The sequence below is a fragment of the Tachypleus tridentatus genome, chromosome 8 (genome assembly GCF_004210375.1).
Source record: "Tachypleus tridentatus isolate NWPU-2018 chromosome 8, ASM421037v1, whole genome shotgun sequence".
NCBI lineage: Eukaryota > Metazoa > Arthropoda > Merostomata > Xiphosura > Limulidae > Tachypleus > Tachypleus tridentatus.
This window is the reverse complement of record NC_134832.1, coordinates 35,182,431-35,206,362: the sequence shown is the minus strand read 5'-3', so window position 1 is coordinate 35,206,362 and position 23,932 is coordinate 35,182,431. Positions and strand designations below refer to the sequence as shown.

Genomic DNA, 23,932 nt, shown 5'->3' with positions numbered 1-23,932 from the left:
ATTTCATTTCCATGTGTGAGTGTCTGTAGTATCCTTTTGCTTTTGTTTAAGGTTACTCTGTACCGAGATTTGGTTTAGGTTTTTGTCGTGTCCATATGAAATAATGAGTGGGTTCCTGAAAAGAGATTTAATGGTAAGGACTTCAGTAAGTATAGTGTAATTGTTTGTATTATATTTTTATCTTCTTTTTAAGCTGATGGTATTTTAGCACAAGTGGAATATGATCGGTGTGTTTTTCTTAGTAGAGTTGAATGTTTACTACTGGGTATATGAGCTACCGCAAGTGACAGTATCATAGATAAAATAATCTTTCAGAAAAAAATGGGCCTCTAGTCTACAGGAATTCAAGATCAAAGTTGTATGTTAGGAGTGGACCTCTCAATCACAAGGATTCTTTCCTCCCTTTACGCACCGTCACGTACGGCAAACACATGGGTAGATGTTCAGATCTCAGAGGAGGTAAACTGCAAGTACAGAACCTTTCTGGGAGGTCCCTTCACCGCATACAGAAATCCACTTCGAGAAGAAGTACTTTATTAAGGATATTCTGTTCACTGGGCAAGAGTTCCAAATCACCAGGAATTTTGACAACCTGAATGGTTTCATACATTTTTTTTAATTATTGAAAGTGGAAGTAGTAGCTCCTGGAGTGTCGTTTTCAAATGGAGGAATAATGGTCGTATTTCAGGTACGTATATTAAGAGATAATGGTCGTATTTCAGGTACGTATATTAAGAGATAATGGTCGTATTTCAGGTACGTATATTAAGAGATAATGGTCGTATTTCAGGTACGTATATTAAGAGATAATGGTCGTATTTCAGGTACGTATATTAAGGGATAATGGTCGTATTTCAGGTACGTATATTAAGGGATAATGGTCGTATTTCAGGTACGTATATTAAGGGATAATGGTCGTATTTCAGGTACGTATATTAAGGGATAATGGTCGTATTTCAGGTACGTATATTAAAAGGTTTGCCTATCAATTTATTAAGTGAGCACCTGGATCTGGGAAGTGCATATCTATTTGTAGGAGTTATCTTAATAAGTTTGTAGGATCGTCGCCGTTGTTTTGTTTTAAATCTCTGAAGGTATATTGTGTGAGAATCCTGAAGGGCCATTATGGAGATTAAGGTTGACAGGACTATTATGTGTGGTTTCAAGGCTATTATCTTGTAGTGTTGTAATTTTCTTTGAGGTTATAAGGAACTCGTGTTAATTGGCTTCATTAATTATTCTGAAAATATCCTCGTGGACATAGCAGATAGCCTTATGTAGTTTTACTGTAAAAAATACACACACACTTAAAAAGTTTGGAGAATCCCATATATTTCTATTTTTCCTATTGTTGTTTTAAAGTTTAGTTGCTATCTACTTATCTTTTTATATAACGGATGTATTTTCTGCTTTGAATGTTCACGCTCAACATTCCAAATACTATGCACGGAAGTTCTTTGAATTATACTTATGTGCCTTTGTTATATGATCTGATGAAGTGTGCTAGCTCGAAACGTAATCTTTCTTTAAATAAAACACATATAAAAACTTGTCGATTGTTTAACCTGTTATTTAATTTTAGTGTTTTAGTAACGTATATGGTTTTAATTATATTTATATTTTAATTAAATGGTCTAGCAAGCCAGGCTATCCATACGCTTTAACAAGCCCATGTCATCAAAGTCATAGATATAAACATTGGTTTCATATCAAAATAATCCCGTGGTTACATCATTTAACATGCCTGACCACTCTCGTGTAATTGAACTCACAAGTATCGACTCAAGTTTCCTAAAAAAAACATTTGTGTGGTTAAGCACTTTAACAAGTCCAGCTATTCTCTTCACGACATAAAACTAATAGTTATATCAAAACATATCAAATACTTTCTATGCTTAACACTTTAACGACACTCCCTCCTCGACACTAAACCTATAGGTATGGACAACAGTTTCAAAACAAAGTCTTCCTAAAACTAAACACTCTAACAAGCAAGGCCACACCATTCACGGCATTAAACTCATAGATATAGACAATGGTTTCACATCAAGCACCTACTGTGGCTACGTCCTCTACCAAATCAGACCACTTCCTTCGTGTTAATAAACTGATCGGTATATGAAGTATTTGATATGAAAACGATGACTATACCTATAAGTTTAATGATATGAAGGCAGTGGTCGTATTTTTGAGTATCTAGCTGTAGGAGGATTCCGATGGGAACTCATTGTTTTTACCTCTATAGTTAATATCACTATGAATATTTTGGGCTTGTCAAAGTCTGTAACCACAAGAAGTTTTTAATGTGTCACCGCTGACCATACATATGATTTTATTGACAGAATTGAAGTGGGCCTATAATAAAATTCTCATTTCCAAGTAGTTGTATATGTGAAACCTTTGCTTACAATTGCGAGTTTAAAGTTTTGGAAGGTAATGATCTGGATTGTTAAAGTCTGTAGCACAGTAACCTTTGGCTGTGAAATCAATGCTTTTAACTGCAAGTTTAATGATAGGAAGGGAGTCATCCTATTTTAAAGTTTATGACGTGAAGAAAATTTCTATACTTATGAGTTTAGGATCGTAAAGTGAGAGATTAGGCATGTTAAAATGTTTAGCTACTCGAGGTTTTGCTGTGAAATTAGTATCTACACCGATGGGTTTAAAAATATAAATGAAGTGGTCGGGCTTGTTAATGTGTGTAGCCACAGGAAGTTTAGATATGAAATCAATGTTTTTACCTATGGCTTCAATAACATGATGGAATTAGTTTTATGTTAAAGTGTTTGTTGGGAAACTTGTATCTATATCTATGAGTTTAATGACAGAAAAAGAGTAATATGTTTTCATCAAGTGTGCAGCCACTGATGTTTTTTGATGTGAAAAGAATGCCTATGTTTATAAGTTTAATGACAAAAAAAAGGCGGTCGGGGTTTGTTAAAGTATATAGCCACAGAAAATGTTTGATGTGGAATCTGTGTCTCTACGTATCAGTTTAATGTTTTAGATGTTAAAACCTTATCCACGCCCATAAATTTAATGTCGTTAAAGGAATGTTTAGCCACAGGAGATGTTTGATGTGAAACCAATATATATATATATATATATATCTTTCATAAATGGATTGATTGGGCTTGTTAATGTTCTTAGTAACAGATGATTTTTGATTAACATCAGTATATATACCAACAAATTTAATGATGTCAGTTTAGTGCTCGGGCTTAGCCACAGGAGGTGTTTGATTGTTTGTTTGAAGTTAAGCATAAAACTGTACACTTGGCTATCTGTGCTCTGCTTACCACTGGTATTGAAACCCAATTTCTAGCGTTGTAAGTCTGAAGACATATTGTTGTTCCATGGGGGGAACGAGATGTTTGATATGAAATTATTTTCTATACCAGCGAGCTTAATGATGTGAGAGGAATGGCTCTATGATGATGTGTTTAAACACTGGAAGTTTTTGAAGTGAAACCAGTTTTATAACAATGAGTTTAGGGTCGTGAAGGGAGCGTTTAAATACATGATGTTTTGTTTTTTTATTTAATTGAACTGACAGGTACGGACACAAGTTTCCCATAAAAATTTTGTGTGGTTAAGCACTTTAAAAAGTGAGATGATTGGTTGAACTTAGTATAAACTAAGAAAGATTTTAAAGTTCTACTTTGTTTGTGAAGGATGACTTTTATTATCCGAGTATTGTGATCTATGAATACTTGAAGGAAGTGGTCGTGCTTATTAAGTGTTTTGGCAAAGGAGGATTTTGATATGAAACCAATGTTCACATCTATAAGTTTAATATCACAAATAGAGTGGACAGAGTTATTGTTTTGATGTGTAACTTCTGTCTATACTTATCAGTTTAATAACATGGACGGAGTGGATTGGAATTTTAAATTGTGTATACCAGTGTTTATATCTATGATTTTAAGATGTGAAGGAAGTGGTCCTAGGTTAACAAGTTTAGACTCAGCACATGAAACAAAACAAAAACTCAACATACTAAGAAACCAAATAAACACAGCCATAAAACTATGCTCACCAGATAAAATTAATGACGAATTAGACAAAATAAAACAATACTTCATCAACATCAAGTTTCCTTCACAAACCGTAGAAAACATTATACGCACACACCTAGACAAAAAGTAAAATCAACTAACAAAAGTAAATATACCCCATGATTTAAAAAGTCACGAAACCATATACGGCTGCATACCATATATTCCCGAGATCACCAGAAAAATAACCAACTTTTGGCAAAAACTAGTAACAAAATATGACATTCCAGTTAATACCAAATTTATTCAAAAACTAGGCACAAAACTAAGGTCTATACTATGTAAAAACTACGCTAACAAACACAAACGTTATTTATAAAATACAATGTAATAACTGTCATGACTTCTATATTGGAGAAACAAGTATAAAAATGGAAACCAGATTCAAAGAACACAATAGTCACCTTTACACGTTTTCGAACACTGCAAATCAAATAAACACAACATAACCATAGAAAACACCCAAATACTAAACAAAGAAACAAACATAAACAAATGCAAAATTAAAGAAGCCTTATTTATACAATAACTCAAGCCCAAAATAAACCAATACAAAGGAGCACCTTTATACCTATATTAATAAATATAATCCAACATCTAAGCACGTCCTCTACATTCCTACACTTCAAACATGTGCTCAGCTATCGTTCAGTTACCTCTTTCTTTCTGTGTAAACCTGACGATGAACGAAGAAGGTCGAAACGTTGTTCGCTTCTCTTCATAGCGTTTTCTTTATTCATACCAGCCGCTTCTAACGTATGTAATTTATATCATAGTCCATTATATAAATTTCATCAATCACATAGATTCGTTCTCTCTTTAAACATCTTAGGGGCATAAACCAGTCTAACCATTTATTTTTTTTGTTATAATTTTAAACGGATTATGAGAAGTTTGTCGAGCGATGCGTGAATTAACTAAATAAGACGAATTTTTGAAATTTGCGTTCTTGTCGCAAATGTATGCTGCAGTACACTAGATAGCGCCAGTATCGCGAGTTGCCCTTGCAATTATTGTTGGAAAGTAATATTCGCGTACAGATTTGATTGTTTGTTTGTGAATTTCGCAAAGCTACTCGAGGGCTATCTGTGCAAAAAACAAATATGAGCGAGCATGGTTGGTGTGACGGGGATTCGGAACCGCGACCCTTAGATTACGAGTCGAGCACCTTAACCACCGGGCCATGCCGGGCCTTACAGATTTAATTATACAAGTTAAATGTAAGAAAAGCAATTTTCATATCTTCAGTAATATCAATAAACTCATTAAAATACTACCGATAGGGTTACAGTTTATTTAAAAACTAGTACAGCGGTATGTCTTCGGATTACAACGCTAAAATCAGCGGTTCGATTCCCCTCGGTGGGAATCGAGCAGATAGCTCGATGTGGCTTTGCTATAAGGAAAAACACACACACTTATAAGCCATTCAAACATTTTTGTGTAAGAGTATTACTGTATCAGTTGTATCACCACAAAATGACTGTTGTTCGTGGCTCTTAAATTCCTACCATTTTTTTACAAGCTTTTAACATAATTTAGTCTGTAGGTAATTCGAACAACAGTTTTGTAGAGTGCATTATTACAGCCCTTTACTTTTGTAAATTATACTATTATGTAAATAAAATAATAGAAAAGCAAGTTTATTATAATAACTTCGTATAGACATTATAGATAATGTTGGACATTCCAAACACTTGCAAACATGGACAATATGTGTAGATTTAATAAATTGTATTGTGTATTTATTATATTACCCCAACTAAGAAATTTTGATGGTCGTTTCGTAAGTAGTATTTTATATATATATTGTAACATATTTCACTTATACATAAAATTTGAGATTATAAACAGTGATTTCACTTTAAAGGGTTTTTTATTAGTGTTCAAATAGTTAATTCATGGGAAATTATGAGTTATTTCTGTACTGAATCCAACAACTCGGTTCTATGTTTTAAATATTTAAATCATGCATATAATGTCGTTAAATAACTCAGGATTAGTTTAATATAGCTACGGTGGCTTTATAACCATTATTTTCCACTTCACGATACCTGTTAAGTTTAAATATCCGCCAAATATTTTTTATCCAGATAGATATTAAGATATTTCAGTGTGAAATGCATTTTCATTTTTTTATGCATTATGATAATTTATTTTTTCTCTGCATCCGTAGTTAAGGTTTTAGAGTAATGTCTGTAGCGTTCCACCAATTCTTAAAATAGTATCAAATCTGTTAGTAACATCCAATTAAGTACTAATGGACTGACATAATCTGTTTATAGTGTCTAAACAAGTATTTATATACTTAGTAATCTATCATTACTATCCGTCAAGTATTAATATACAAACACAACCTATCAGTAACATCGAGTCAAGCATTAATTTACTGGCACAATTTGTTTGTAATATCCACATAAGTTTTTGTGTACTAACACATTTTGTCAGTAATATCTAGTCAGGTGTTAATGTACTGACACAATGTATACGTAATATCAAGTAATGAAGTACTAATGTCCTGACATTCTGCCAGCAATATCTCGCTTTGTGCTAATGTGCTTACAAAACCTGCCAGTACTATCTTAAGAAGTATCAATTCACTGACAAATCCTACCAGTAACATCCAAAGAAATGTGGAGTTGTTAACTTTGAAAAATAATAGCAGCAAGATACTTTCGTAAAGATATACATATTAAAACTCAGTCAAAACAATAATCAAAACCATGTTACTTTACCTCATTTTTATAAAGGCAGGGTCCTAAAAATCACATTAAATTTCTTAACCATTAATATGTCCTAAAAGGATAATGTTTTAATTAAATTTTACTCTTTTAATTATCAGTCAAGTGTTTAAAGACTTACGGTGATATAAAAGTGTCAAAACAATATTTAACGTAACACATATTTATCACTCACACAATACATTACTGTAAGTTTAAAACTCGTAATCTGAAGGTCGCGGGTTCGAATACCCGTCACATCAAACATGCTCGTCCTTTCAGCAGAGGGAGCATTCTAATGGGACAGTCAACCTTTCTATTCGTTGGCAAAAGAGTAGCTCAAGAGTTGGTGGTGGGTGGTGATTACTAGCTGCCTTCCCTCTAGTTTTACACCGTTAAATTAGGGATGGCTAGCGCAGATAACTCTCGTTTAGCTTTGCGCGAAACTAAAAAAACAAAACAAAAAACTGTTTTTATGGAGTAACACTTTCACCAATTTGTGACAAAATGATTTATACATGTTTTACAAAAGCGGACCTTTACATATAGTTAATCATAATTATTACCGTAAGATTTTAGCAAATACACTGTAACAGTACAATTCATCAACGTCTAGATTTTATTATGTTAACATTCATTATCTGTAATAAAAATAATTGACTTACTGTATTTCTATTTTTTAAATAGCCAATTATCACCTTCAAACGCACATAAAACTTGTGAAGTAATGTAACAAATTTCTAAATTGTACATATCTTCTTTCATACAATGTTCTGTAGGACACCATTTCACAAATCATACGGCCCTATATGGCCAGGTGGTTAAGGCACTCGACTCGCAATCTGAGAGTCGCGGGTTCGAATCCCCGTCACACCAAACATGCTCGCCCTTTCAGCCGTGGGGATGCTATAATGTGACGGTCAATCTCACTATTCGTTGGTAAAAGAACAGTCCAAGAGTTAACGGTAGGTGGTGATGACTAGCTGCCTTCCCTCTAGTCTTATGCTGCTAAATTATGAACGGCTAGTGCAGATAGCTCTCGAGTAGCTTTGCGCGAAATTCAAAACAAACCAAACCACAAATCACACATAACCACTAATTATTCTACAAGTAAATGAAGGAGCTACAGACTACTAATATTTTTAAATGCCACAACTTTTAGACTGTCTATCATGAAACACGCGTACAAATTCCTACACGTTGCTTCTATTTTCATAATACTAACGAACCCGTATCTAATGTCTAATTATAGACAGTTATTTGTGACAGCATTCGGTCAAATGTCAAGCTTGGAGATAATGACGTCACCAACACACAGATTATCAAAGTTATTATCTAGAACGTTTAGACTCTCTAAAGTTAAGACACTAATAGCAAGTCAAATGCATACGATCCGGAAAGAAAGGTTTAGTAATTACAAAGGTCAGACACAATCAGTGTGGACACTAATGTCAAGAGATAGTCACACATACTGTGTGGAGTTGCGACTTAACCAGCCGATGACCTTTGCTTACTAGTCAGTTAAAAAGGAACATTATTTCTTCCTTTCTATATATTTCAAAACTTTATGTACATTTAAACTCGGATAGACTAAGACTATATAAGTACTGTGTTATAATGTAGAAGTAGAGCATAGTTTAAAGAAATAAAGCATGTCAGTCTAAAGTGACAGACCATCTTGGTTACGAAATTATATAAAATTGAAAAAACCATAAGGTAAGGATTGCCAAGTCTATTTCATAATAACTGGCTAGCTAGTCCAAGAACCAAGTGATTAAATGTTTGGTAAACATTTAGTGCATTTCAAATACATATTTAGCATCAGTTACTATAATAATTAATATTCATATTTATTACTCAGTATATATTATTACGAAAACAATCAGTGTTTCAGTCTACTTACAATAATAAAAGTTGTAAACATGCTACGACTAAAGTTGCGGGATTTTTTTTAAAACTAAAATTAAATAAAATAGATTCTCTCTATCTACAATATCTTTATGTTTATGGAAAAATGTTTATTAAAATTAAAGTGAATTATAATATACTGTCACTAGTCATATATCTACAATATGTTTACATAGATGGTTCACTGTAAATATGTAGTGACGCATATCAGTTAAATACTTTTTGTATTTAATTAAACTATAAATTTTCTAAAACGTAATTATCAATGATAAAATACCAATTATAGCCTACCATGCTCGACATACTGATGACTTAGAACGAAATGGAAGTTGTATTCAGTATGTGTGGCAATAATTATTAAAGCAAATATAATATTTTTACGACAATGAACGCAGACATAAATCAGGTCATATTAATGACGACAAAAGTCATTTCTAAATTGGCAAAGTCTAGATCTCAGTATCAGCCGAACCTGCTAACTTGACCATATATAACAGCTATCAATCACTTTCAATTCAACATTAATGCGAATACTATATTTTATAGTTCTACTAGTCATAACCAAGAACAGCTTAATTGATATAAGTATCATTTTTAATATATTTCTAAACTAATACTGTTATAAATCTATTTTAAATATACTTTTAAACTAAATCAAACGTATATTGTTAAACTAAATTCGTACTTTTATAGATAACTTATATTTATGTAGGAAATAGTCCCACTATCGATCAGTAGTGAAGATATCGACGAATTAGAGAGAACTAGGCAGAATTTACTTCCTTTCGTGACTTATATCTGTTCAAGAAACTGAAGCTATGGCTACTGTAAGTAACGACAAATCAGGAATATCGATGACCTATACCAGACGCCAGTTTTTACCCTCTTGGCACCATGACAGCATCCGTAAGTGAAAAGTTTTTGGATTGGCACTGTCAGCAATAAAAGGAAGGATATATATCTGTTTGATTCCCAAGAAGAGATGTACAGGTAAGAAAAAATACTATCATTGTTAATTCTTATTAATTGTGATTTTTGATTTTGAATGTTATATTTATCATAATTTATTTTCTACTTTAGATAAAACTGCTCTGCTAAGGATATACTTCCATGGTATTGCCTATAGTTTAGGAATACGTTTCTCACAATCTGTGGTGTAGACCCATTTAGGTATGCAAATTTGCTGCTTCTCTTTACAGAAGTAGGTTTATACCACCATGGCCGATAGTCATAATATCTAACTATGGATGTTTTACAACGAACAACTACTGTCAACTGAATAAATGTGCAATGGTTAGACTATATACAGAAATCTGATGGAGAAAGTTTTAACATGCACTTAATAGAGTTGTGAAACAAATCCTAAAAACTAATGAAACTGATTTAATGGGGGCCACACAGTATTCCTCCGACTGGATGTACGAGAATCCTTCTATGGAGAAAGAGTTAAGACTTTTGTACAACGTTAAAGAAGGAGAAAAATCAAGTATATAGATTTCATATCTTTATCAATAAATCCTAAACGACTTCTGTATAGAACAAAACACCATCTATAAGTTTCACAAATGCTATTACCATGGTTCTTATAAATATTATGACTCTGAGACATAATGTACTTTTAAATAGACCTATGCGGCTTAAACGAAATTGTAATATGGAAAGATAAAAACAACTGGAAGGTCTAGGATACAAAGTCGTAAAAATATTCATACCGTACCATCAGACACGTTATGCCATGTGGATACTATAATTCGACCATGACCACTTTCCATGAATATTCAAGGTTAATGGATCTTGGAAAATGAGATACAGCTTTTCAGAGTATTATTAGTAAAATAATTCACATAATTGCTACTAGGTAACGTCACATACAACTGATCCATATTGAATAACGAGAAAGAGTTATATGAAACATTTTATGAAGGCAGGCAATTCAGAGTTGTTTGAAGAATCCAGCAATTAAATTTATCAGGATATTTTTTCCATTTTACAAAATATCGTTTGTTTTTGCCTCTTCCTCATTCACGTAATATTTCTTCAACAGCATATACGTCATCGGGAGACTTAATTACTCTTTGTAGTTTAGGTTCATAAAATGTTCGATTTAATTTTTCTCCAAAATAATTTTGCAATTTATAAACTGAAAGACTTCTCTCTGTTTTCAGTTAAATATTTCGTCTGTTCATCCAGGTATATAACATTTTTTAAAAAATTTACCATTCATTTTATTAATACGTACTTGGTCGCCATCGTTGAAATGAAATTTCATTGTAATGGGTATTTTGTAAAGTGTTTTCCACACCACAGACTGATTACAGTGGTTAACATTCATCGGTCTCATTTTAATGCTGCGAGGATACAACTGATTATAGACACTGACCAGACGTCTCAATACAGTGATATATTTATAAGTTTCACGATGAGTAAAGTAGTGTCACATTTTAGATTAAATCTATCTACAATAAATGTTTATTTTTCGTTACGTGTAATAAAGAAGTGAATATTTTGTTCCTTGAGATATCGTTGAAAGAGAAATTAGTAAATTATGTCCCAGCATCGGTTTGAAGTTTACGAGGTTTTTATACTCTATTTTGAAATGTAAAGTCATGTGAAAAAGTTAGAACACCCTATGAAAGCCTGGGTAGTTTTGTAACATTTTTGGGTATATAGATATTTAATCTCAATTTTAACAATACTGAGAGATTATAGGAATATAACTAAACAATTAAAACTGAAGAAAAGACTTTTCAAGATTTTCTGTAAATGTAATTCTACAAAAATGCATATTCTAACTGTATGTGCATAGCTATAATAGATAAAATGTAGAGTTTTATTAGACGTTATTTTATAGGCCATCTACTTTAATTTAATTTTTACTATCAAATTTGTCTCTAACAGTAGTAATAATTTTACATTTACAACAAATGATGTTAATTTTTAGACGACTCAAGATATTATTAAATTTAAAAGATTGAGAACACACCATAACGACAATCAATACACAAATGAATGAATAATACAATACCATTTTATTAAAAGTGATCCCATTTAGATGCAGTAAGTTTAGGTCTTCTAACACTTGTATCATGTTTTATATACTTTCATCTATCTACATTTCGAACAACTTCTTGAAGAATATTCGTATCTAGTTATCGTTCTGCAGGTTCTTTTCAGCCTGCGGGTTAAAATGTGAACGAAAGGTTTAAAGACATTGTTGCAGTTGGTTTATCATTTTTGCTTAATCAACCAAGGGTAACGTATCGTTTTGTATGACTGACTCTACATCGTTATCTGTTGAGTTTAACATTTTGTGTACATACCTTTCATAAACCTTTGATTAATAAAGAGTGTGCCAGTTTTTCAGGAACGAGAACCACTCGTTTTGCCACATACTTATATTTCAGCAGCTTTACAGATAGCTCTTCCTGCCAACCCACCAAATAATGAAACTATTGATGCTATGACTAATGGTAAACACTCTCCTTTCTGTATTAACAAGTTTCTCTTCTATTTAATATATGTTCTCTTATCAGCCAATTCTCTCAATAAACTAAGTTTCTACTTTTGTAAGTTCGTCGAGGAAACGTTACCCTTTAAAATATTTAAAGTACATTCACAACAACTGAAGATAAAGTCATTTTTAACTCAGACAGTTATTGCTTTAATATGTTTACGTGTAGCTTTAAGTAATGCATAGAGCACCTCTTGATGTTGTTTAATTGTAAGTGTCGTGATGAATAAATGAAAATAGACTGCGAGTACAACATGTAAAAAACTATTTATCCATTTAGATATAACGTTAACTTTCTTCACACTACAATGATGATAACTGTTAATGCGAAGAGGACATAACAAATTACATTTTGAAAAATTGATCAGTCTCGGGGCATTCAAAAATAATTCCAGACTGTAACAATACATTTTCACAAACTTTCCTTTGTGTAAGCGATTGTACAGTTCTATTTCAACAACTTAGCCACACTCCACAGATAGGGATAATTGATATTACCAGATTTCCTAGGACTGCTATAAATGTGCCTCGATATCCAATTACATTGACGACGATCATCACCTGAAAGATATTTATTTGAAAATGGTTGTTTAAACAAAAACACATTTACATATCCAGTCACCAAACATTTGAATGCAAGTATGTTTATTACGTGTGGTTTATTCTTTAGATAAAACCCTTTTACTTCTACTACAGTTGCTGTCATGTTAATAAATGAGTGTATATTTAGTTGAACAATACAGTTAACTTGCTTTGGTACGTACACTACAGCTTTATCTTCAGCAGAAAGTCCTGTCTCTAGAGGGATATGTTCAGGCATTTGAAGTTTAAAATCAATGAATAAGTAACCACATGGTTGTTTCGTTACATCTTGATAACCTTCTTCAAAGGTGAAAAAAACATTAGTTTTCAGTAATGTCGAGAAACCCCACTTGTAGAGAAAAATATATGTGTAAAAACGGCTCGTTTGGGTTGAGAAAATATTTTACGTAGAGGAGCGAACAACGTTTCGGCCTTCTTCGCTCCTCTACGTAAAATATTTTCTCAACCCAAACGAGCCGTTTTTACATATAAACATTAGTTTTGCTAAAACATTCAACTGATATATGTCTCTGACATTTTTAACAGAATAATATATAGTTAATTTAAACTAATATTACACGTTAGTGAAATATATTCTGTACAATATAAAATACGATAAATTCAAATGGTGACTTTCTCATATAAAAAGTTGAGACACTCTTTTATTTTCTCCGCTTCCACTCATAAGATCGTCAATGATAACAGGATTTGGTCTATCAGACTGTAAACTATCATGAGAATGTTTGGGTTTCGACAAAGTAAAAGCTGAGAACGTTTTGAATTATTTTTGCCCACAGCAACTGAAATTCATCAATCATACAATGTTTTTAGGAATAGGATAAATTACTTCACGATGATAAGTTAAGACTTTACTTACAAACGGTGATTCAACACTTACTGTCCGACCTGACACTAAACATATAAAATAGTGTAGTAGACTGTTATCCATTTCGAACTCTATTCAGAATAACTTGTAATGGGATTCATTTTACATACATCACGTTTGAGAACACTTGGGAACCACATCAAAGGCCCTGCACATGTTTTCTTTTCGGTCCTTAGACCGAAAAGTTATTTCTATGGGATGCAAGTATGTCATTATTCATAAAGAAGGGTGTTAAAATATGGAATGATGTGTCGTTTGGTGCAAACTGGATGATAACTCTTCTTCATTGTAAATGGTCTGAGTCTTTAAATATCTACAAATCTTCTTATGACTGTTATAGGAGCTGAAAAGGACTGAATATGTTAGTTATCACACGTTTCATTAATGAAATAGTTAATTTTTCACTGATAATAAAATTAAGGGTAAACCCCCCGATCTTATGGCATGACTTTCCGTCATTGCGAAAATAACTGTAGTTTCTTGAACAACCACTGACCCACGATGTTATATAGTACCCGTCCAGCTCGTCTACAAACTGTCCAAGATAATCTTCTAGAGGTAAATCGTTAGATCTGTCTGATATGTAGACAATACTGTCTGTATCATAATACAATACAGACGAACTTAACTTCTCTAATGTATCATATAATTTCAAACGAGAATATGTTGTTGTGAAAACCACCAGAAAGATGTTGGTTTGATCTATCTGGAGCAGATATTCATGTTTATATTTCCAATGAGAGCTATAACATCTTCATTTATTAAAGTAACATCTATGTTTTAAGGGGACAGTTGCACTCCTTCCTTTTCAGCATATTGTTTAATATATTTCTGCTTTGCCTCTGGTGTAACACAGTGAGAGTGCCAGCCTGAACTTTTCTGTTTTATGTTTAGAAATGTGTCTGTATAATTTTTAAGCAGTTGTGTGGATTTTCAGGAAAATGGTAAATTTTATAAATCTGAATTACCTTATGGTTACACTCGACAGTTTTTTTCACCTCTTCTGTATCCCAGCTGCCGATAAAAGCTCTCTCATTATCTAAGTGATTACAAGGTGGTGATATTCCTAAGTCGACACACATTTTACACAAAGAGAAAGTCAATTTTCCGTTCCTTCTCAGAAGTAATACAAGATAGTAAAGTTTCATTGGGCTAAACCTTTGCATTTAATGAATACAAAATAGTTGTCTAAAGTTGAAAACAAAATTGTTGTTATAATGGTTCGATGTCCAACAGGATATTTACAATATTTATTATTCTATGAATATAAAGATATGAAATTTATATACTTAATTTTTCTCCTTCTTCGTTCTTTAAAGGCTGTCACTCTACTACCACAATAAATTATATTAGACCAGATAATTACAAGGAACTTGATGGACTCTGTATAACATTTGATCCTGTACTATCAGTTATCCTTGGGTTTAATAATAATCACACAATAAAGAACCACAGCACCATATACTGTTAATATGTCTTGTGGATTTTATTCACTCTACGGAACCTAGTATTGTTGGTGATGAATATGTACCACTAATATGAATCATTCAAGTTAAAGACCACGATGGAGACATGTCACTGAGATCTTTACAAATCCTCAATACAGACCTCTGTCTAAATAAGATTTTAAGACTATAGAGATCCATATAAAGGATCAAATCGACCAAGGAAGAATGATCATGAAGCTCCACCTTTACAGTCACGAAAGTTCCTTACGATCAAGAACCAAGCGTCTGTGGCGTATGTTACAATTATCAAGCGGGAAACAATTTACCTTATTACACTGATACTTAAAAGCAACGTGGGTAAGGATTGACAGATGTTCTAAGCAACTATTTTGTTCTGCTATACCACTTTTGGAAAAGACAGTTAAATCAGGTATAGATTTAGCATCTGATGTCATACAAAGAAAAACTTTTGGTCAATGCTAATAACGACGAGCGATACAAGGAACGCATAACATGGTTAGAAAGTTTCTAGATAATAAAAGAAGTATAAAGGTTTCATGGTCAGAAAGCTAAGAGATGAAGAACTTTGACGCTATACTAGTTTTACAACGCTCAAAATAAGAACTAGTCGAGGCAACGACTTTGGAATAGTAAATCAGGTAGTCAAGCGGTGCCAAAATAAGACTCTATAAGTAGTCGCTAAAATCGATGACTACCTAATATGACTATTAAAAATTAGTCATTTTTACTATTGAATAGTCGGAAAATAGTCAAGTGATGGTGACAGGGATACCTGGCAGGTAATAAATTTGACTGCTCTATGATAGTCGTTATGTCTTTCGTTAGATAGTCATTCTGATCAATGCTGACTACCTGACAATAGTCTCATTGCTTACCTGCAAACCACTACAGAGTAGTCATGACATAGTCAGTGTGACCCTATTCGTCCAAGGAGCGGTTGTCATTATGACTATCCAACGACCATGGAAGATAAGTCATGTTGACCCGGTCAGGACCACCTCTGCAATGTCACTGTTTGGCAAAGAGACCATCTTCAGTGAGTTGTGGTCAGCAGAACCGTCACTGAGCAGCCAACTCCGCAGCCATCTTATGTTTCAACCTAAGTCCCAGTAACCTGCCACCATCCTGAGAAATATAAAGTGCATTTTAGCAGCACCATTTTTATTCTATACTGAACACAAGTGTACATCAATATACGTGTACCAAAATAAAATTCAAAATGCAGCAACAATTTGAAAATAAACAACTGAACTTTACACTTGGGTTTTGAAAATTCACCCTGGATCAAATACACATGACAAGTTACTATTACCAGATCTAATATAACCTTATGGCTTTGAACACTTTCCTCTTTCTTTACCTTTGGACGTTTTGACAGATTTCCCACTGCTATGTTTACATTCAAGCCTAAATTTATTCAGTTGCTGTGCTGGTGATGCCACAAGGAAAGAATAATGCTCTATACGTTCATTGACAGGAGTGTTGACTAGTTTCCACTTTACAAAGATCACCCTTTTTTCTGCAATGCTGACGAGTTTTCATCAATTCTTTGTGTTTTCGGTGGAAGTTTCATCCTCCCCAACTGGCTTTTCACACAAGTATTGCTTTAATCCATATAGCCTCTGTTCTGAGATGTGGTTTGGAGATGGGGTTTCATCTGTTGCAATTTTCGTCTCTTTCTTTCTTTCTTGGACTATAGGCAATGATGAATCCTTCTACTTTCTTTTATTCTGGAATTTCTGACGAAATCTCATCCTCCACAGCTCCTGCAATTAGAATTGAAATAATTAGTTCTATTAAGAATGAATAGCAAAACTCTCTTGGTATAACTATAATTATTTTCAACAATATTTCTTTTAAACCACTTTTGGCATTTTCAGGTTTAATTTGAGAAACTAAAAGTCATACACATACTGGTTAATAAATCAGTTGTACGAGTTCATCTGACAATGAATTTTCTTTAGCGTCAAATTAGTTGAGTTTCATTAGTTGAGTCATGTTACATCGTATACAAACAAAACAAATATTTCAAAGTATCAAAATAGTATTTTCCACAGCCCCACCTTGTTAGATATATGTACTTGTGTGTATTTTAAAAAATATAAAACTTCCCAAAAAATTTTCACTTGTTTTTTCACTAATATTATGCAACACAAAAAAATGACATTTAATTTATTTTGTAACTAATGAATATATTTCTTGCTGAATATATTTAAACCCTTACAAGTTTATTCCTGTTATGCACTTTAGGACGAATTTTATTGGACTCATTGGCTTTTGGGCTCATAAAGTCAAATGTATAGATAAAAGAATGTATTTGTGAAGAAAATATATTTCAGAACACACATAACATAATGCACATGTGGATAGTACTTACACGAACACTTTGGGGTGTTAGATTTGGGGCATCTGACAGCTGAGGGTAGCGCTTAAATATTTCATCCACTACTTGGTCATACTGCCTTGAAGTGGGATATCTGGAAAATAGAGGTTGGGTAGGCTATCAAGTGCAGATGAAGACATCTGAAGAGATATAATTACACGCTTGTAATCAGAAATGGTACATATGGTATTCACTGCACAGCATTTACAAGGTGTAGTTGGAAACCTCAGTGTAGACTGCATTCAGTAAATGGAAACGACCTTCTTTCTCAACAGGCTTCCCTTGCGACAACAGCAAAGCAGTAGATCTAGGCAGACTTGACAAATTTTCCAGCTTAAAGGGTACTGGCCAAGGCTTGAATGCTAAGATGCTGACCAAAGAAAATATCAAATAGTTCAAAATACTTACAAATTGGGGTTGACTGATTGCAATGAAATACTAACTAAGGTCTAATTGTCTCAAGTGAAAGATGAAACTATTTCTCCAAAAGATTGAAAGATCTGTTTGACATTCATTAGGACATATTCTACCATGATGACATGGACTGAATTTGTTCAGTACTGGGACCGGGTGAAGATGCGCTCTGCTTACTTGAAGGCACTTCAGGGTTCGGTGGATTATGGTGAAAAATACATTTTTAACGGGTCTAAATTTGTAATAAAAATTAACAACCGTAATTGTGTTATGTTGAATAATGTATATTGAACAATTTTACTTCTTTTCTTCAGAATAAAGTTTCCACAGACTGATTTCCAATGACTACATAAATGATTATAATCACTCAAATTTAAATGGGTTGCGCATTCTTACAAACGACTCACCACACCAGCTGTCTCTCCGTCAGAGGCCCCAGCATTAAAAACCAGAGAAACGCGCAACTTTGCTCGTTGTTTTAGAATGTCAGACCATTGAACATCCACCCAGTCCTGCCAGTCTTCCATGTACACTTGAGCTGACAAGTTGGTAGCATCTACATCCAGATTTAGGTTTTCAGAAATCTTACTGGGCAACAATCCCAGATCATCCACTGACACCACAATTTTTTTTCATTGTAGGTAATGTGGTAGGAAAAACCATTCTTCTGGAATCTAAAAGTATGGAACTGATCAAAAATGATTTATACGTATACACATGCAGAAAGGTTGCGATTGAAGAACAATTACAAAGCACCAAAAAGATATATTAACTTTCCATAAATTTAACATCAGTAGGACTGGTATGAATCAGCTAAATAAGTAATTTAGTCTTTTCCCTAACAAATAGTAGCCTTTAAAAGGTGAAAGCAAATATAAGTAGTCTGACCTCAATAGATGGTGATGATAGTGGTGATTTTGGTGCAAATATTGCAAATATACGTGATACATATTAATATGACACAAGTTCTCTCTGAAAATTTTGATGAAATTTGTCACAAAAAGGCAGAAACAAATTTACATAAAATATGTCAAATCTTTTGATGAAATTTGTCACTGGAAGGTACACACCAAGTTACATAAAATAGGTTAAAATTTACCACTGACTACTGAGTTCTGTTTAAAATTTGTCATCATTCAATCGCCACGAATGTAGTGATGTAGGATGATCATATTTTCACCTTTGGTCACATAACAAGGCAATGGGTAATAATCATAATGATTTGGAATGCTCAGAAGTTCATAGCTTCTCATTGGCTTTACAATGTAAGCATGAAGATGCCTGTAATAATCAACAGTTTGGTATCTTTGACAATACAAAAAAGGTTTTTCCCATAGAAAAAAGCAACAGATCACTGAAGAAAATTGAAGACTGTCGAATTCGTAGCTACTGACAACTGATGCTTCAGTGACAAAATCGCCTTCCCCAACAAATACACTGACAAGGTTTCGCTCTTCTTCGAGTGAATTCACAAGTAATCTGACAGGATTAGTCAGATCAACGGCATCTATTCCAAGAAATCCATTGCTTTCCAAATGTGAACAGAGTTTATACTGGTGTCTCATTGCCATTGTTTTGGCTAGATTCCTCCTGTTTTTGGTACGTCTTGCAACATCAACGAAAAACTATGTTTGGCCTCAAATCTCATGGTCCACACATTCCTCAGTGGACCAAATCTGCGGGTCATCTCTGAGTAATGCAAAGTAAAATGTCCTTTTGGCTTGAGAGTTCTATTTGGAAATTCTTTTTTCATAAAGAGAATGGAACTGTTGTATCACATCATTTAAGAATTTAATGCTTGCATATGACATTGATGGACGCATTATCAATTCTACCATATCCAGCAGAGCCAACAGAACTTCCCATTTGTTGTTGCCTTCTGGCACTGCATCACCCACCAGTAATGGAAATAACCTTAAGAGACACCAAACTTGCACAACGTTTTGCTTAATGTGTACAGACCCTCTCAAAATATCAAGCTCAGACCTATTGAGTTTATCAGTTCCTTTGTAGTGGAATTCCTTTACTTTGCCTGCAAGGTACTGAAGGCTGAAGTATCCAGACAAGACATACTGATCTATGAGTAAAACTAAAATTTCTGACACCAAGTCAGATTCAAAAAGGTCATGTAATATATCAGGTGGTAGAGCATTATCACATGAAATTGCTGCAGAACGTTCAGGGGCAATCTTTTTTTAACCCCATATATACTTGACAAAGTCGGTTCAGTTTCGACCATTGCAACTTGGTAATTATAGGATGCAATAGGTCTCTCTGGACATTTTGAAAAATCAGTCAACTTTCTTAAATCATCCCGAGTTACCATGCAGAATCTACATGATCTAAGAGCAGAAAATTATTCAAGAAACCCTCCAATAGCATGGCTTCCCAAATTATCTGCAACAACAACAAGAGGTGCACCTCTGAATTTGAATGTTCCCTCTGGTTTGACAATGTCAATGCCAATGCTTTCAAGAACAGATAGTTCTTCAAGCAAAGGTCTCATCACTGTATTTAGCCATGTTTTTTTTTTACATTTTGGTTCTTCACCAAGGTTGCTAAGGATATAAAATGAAGCTGAGATATAAAAGCAGGTTCAATATTGCCTAACTGATAGTAGAAAGCAGCATATTTGTAAGCAGGAACTCGTATTCCAGCCTGGTTCACAGCTGTAAACTCATCAAAATAGAGAATGATTTGAAGGGCAAGGGGAGTTTTTGCCAGAATGAATCGTCTTTTGAAATGTTCACCATCAACGACATCTCAAAGACAATCATTAGCTGGCTGGTGAGGATAAATAACCTGGCTAAAAATATCATCATGTTTAAGCAAACATTTCGGAGTATCTAATAAAGAAACATACTGCATTTTATCATGTTTCCCATCACCAGCAATTCCCAGGTCATACTCAACAGGTTTTACAAATGACAAATTATCTTCAATGTAAGACTGGAAATTATTGTGGTCAGTGAAATTTTCAACCATGGAATGAAAGTCAAGACTTTCTTTCTTGCAAGCTTCCATCACTATAACTATACTCTTTCTAGGAACCCCCTCACTGATCAATGTTTTTTTATGGTTTGGAATAAATGTTCATCTTTGGCAGCCATAATAGAACAGGACAAATTAAAAAAAATACTTGTAGTTTTGTAAGTAATTTTTTTCATTTTCACGCAGCTGCAGAATTGTTTCAGCTAAGGTTCTTCGCTCGTTTGTGACAACCATCTGCTTATTACCATCAACTGCCTCATTACTGTCAGAGTTTTTATACCTCTGTTCAATAAAGTACTCGGCACATTCACCACCAGCTTCATCATCATGCATACTGGTAGCAGCAAACCATCCATGCTTTTTATTTATGTCTTTTCAAACATCTGATGCTTTTGAATGGTCTTTCACATCCATTAACCCCACATGGGACAACAAATTCAGGCTCATGCTCATGAACCAAAGAAAAATGTGAAAGAAGCTTGCTAAAATGCCTAACCTTATAATTACGTTTAATACAAAGGAAAATATTGAATACGTCTGACTGTTCTGCCATGTTTAACTCCAAAGTTTAGCAAACTTCACAGTGTCACGGGTATTCATTCTGAAACGTAAAATGTATAATTTATTTAACTAAATTTAATGATAAATATCAACAATAACAACTAGCAAATGTCGGTCACTCGCGAACCGACGGTGTATCCTCGGACTTGCCCTCAATCTAGCGAATAAAAACGTATTTCAAAATTGAAATTCTTGCCTGGAGATGGCCAAAAACATTCATTGACCAGACCTCAACCTAACTAACATATTCACCAAATTGGATAGAAATCCGAAAGGAATTGTGGACTGTAGAGTGAACACAAGGAAATCTATGCAGACGCATAAGCATACTGATGCGGGATCTATAATATATTCTGATTTTCGTATGGGTATACAATTTTTATTATTTTAACTACACAACTCGGTTGCTCATGACTCGATGCAATATCCCCCGGATCCTACATTTCTCTCACCGGTATGGATGTGGTATGGACTATGGTAGGGACCCAAAGTCTGAGAAAGTTCCCTGGGAACAAAAAAGGGAGAGGAGTTGGGGGAATACAGGAGTGTACGGCCTGGCGCTGGCTCCTATCTCGCACCATTCGATTTCAAAGTATAGAGTTTAAAAATTTAAATACATTTTGTACCTAAAGATATTTTAGATAATTTGTAATATTAAATTAGAGAAACACACATTAAACACAATATATGTTTCACTTTTTTCGCTGTTTTCATATGATTTATCTTGCCACCTACATTTGTAACTCCATTGTTGGCTGTGTCAGTGGATCCCGCCATGATACACACGTCACATAAAGTGCGTACGCTTTAGCATTTTTAGCTCTGCTGATTTATTAAAAATAAGGATTTATTACGTATTATCGTATGTCATCTTTCATTATCAAAGGTCTATAAAATAATAACAGACGAGGTCCCTTTTAATGAGTATAATGAGTGTTAACCACGTGGGGAAAGCTTATTTCAGTCATAACTTAGATCATTGTGGATTGTAATAATAAATGTATTGATTATTGGATTTCATATTCGAATATTCCAACACACGCACACAACAATATAAAAACACAATTGTCAAATAAAACAGTGAAGGAACAGTAGTGATCGATAAATAAGATTTATTTAGGCAGGATTTATTTTATGTGAAAGAAATTTATTCCCTCGACGAAATAAAAGTAAATAAATAAATAAATTCTTGCAAAGTTTAGCCCTGGTCACGTTTCAATTGTTGTACTTATGGAACAAAATACATGTATACAGTCATTTGCTTGAACTGCGCCTTAATGCTATAAGAAACATCAAGGGTGTCAATTCATGAGTTAATGCTGACTATGGTGTTGGTCTTCCTGACCGCAAAGTAGTCCTTAAGACTAGCATAGTAACGCTGCTATAAAGTAGTCAAGGTGACTGGGAAGTGGTAAAACAGACTGGGACATGGTCATACCGACTGGGAAGTTGTCAAACTGATTATTTGCTTAAATTTTCTAAGAGTCAGTCAAACTGACTAGTAATAGATCATCGTTACTACTTAATAGTCAATTTTATATCCACGACAACAAAATGATAGTCATCTTGCTTATTGATACAGTTTAGATAGTCAATTTGACAGCGACCACGATATTTCTAAAGCAGAAAATAGACGTGACTATGCCCTGGTAGTAGAAATAAACAACTTTTATTTAGAGTGAAGTAACTATGACTTTTATACATATGAAAACTCCTGTCAGTGTAGCAACTCTGAGATAGACTTATTTTCTCTCTCTCCAACACAAACAATGATTGAGGAAGATCAGTAAACTACATATTATCCTCTATCTACAGCGACCAACAGAGGGCATATCGAATTTTCTACATCAGGACCATGAGATGAATATTTAGATCCAGCCTAATCATATCTTTTTATAAAGGCAAAGATTGTCAAGCCTGATGGTATATAAAAAAAATGAATATATCTCTGCGCCTATTAACTTGTTACTTCAATCTCTGTTTGCTCAAGTAGATGTACACCTTAATGATGAACTCATTTCTTCGTTTCACAACCTTTATGCATAGAAGACCTACATAGAAACTTTACCAAGATATGATGGTGAAGCTAAGACAAGTCATTTGACATCGTCCATGTTGTTAAAAGACACAGCAAGCACTTTTGATTATCTCAATTTTAATGATAACGAATATGATGGAATCAAAGATCGAAATGTGGATACATGTGGTAGTCAAACATTCAACATAATCGGCTGTTTACATACAGATATATTTTTACAAAACAAGTTCTTGTCTAATGGCGTAAATTTAAAATCCGACTCATATGAAATAAAAATTCATTTTTTGTTGTGTCAAATAATGAATCAGGATTCAAAATTTCACTACACCATGTTGGAATCTATGATAGAAAAGTCAAGATGAGCTCGCCAGTCGCTCTGTCACATGCTAAAACATTTCAGAAAAGAACAAC

General features: G+C 33.7%; 1 long non-coding RNA gene across 2 annotated transcripts in view; it reads left to right on the top strand.

Moving 5' to 3' along the window:
* The first annotated feature begins 516 nt into the window (after positions 1–516).
* Positions 517–23,932, top strand: part of LOC143224127 (uncharacterized) — a 39,582-nt gene continuing 16,166 nt past the window's right edge. The window contains exons 1-3 of one of the 2 annotated variants that reach the window (XR_013013227.1): positions 517–688; positions 9,399–9,676; positions 9,767–11,576. This is a non-coding gene — a long non-coding RNA (uncharacterized LOC143224127). Of the gene's footprint in view, positions 689–9,398; positions 9,677–9,766; positions 11,577–23,932 lie in introns of those variants that run through there. The other variant, XR_013013226.1, reaches the window with a different exon arrangement.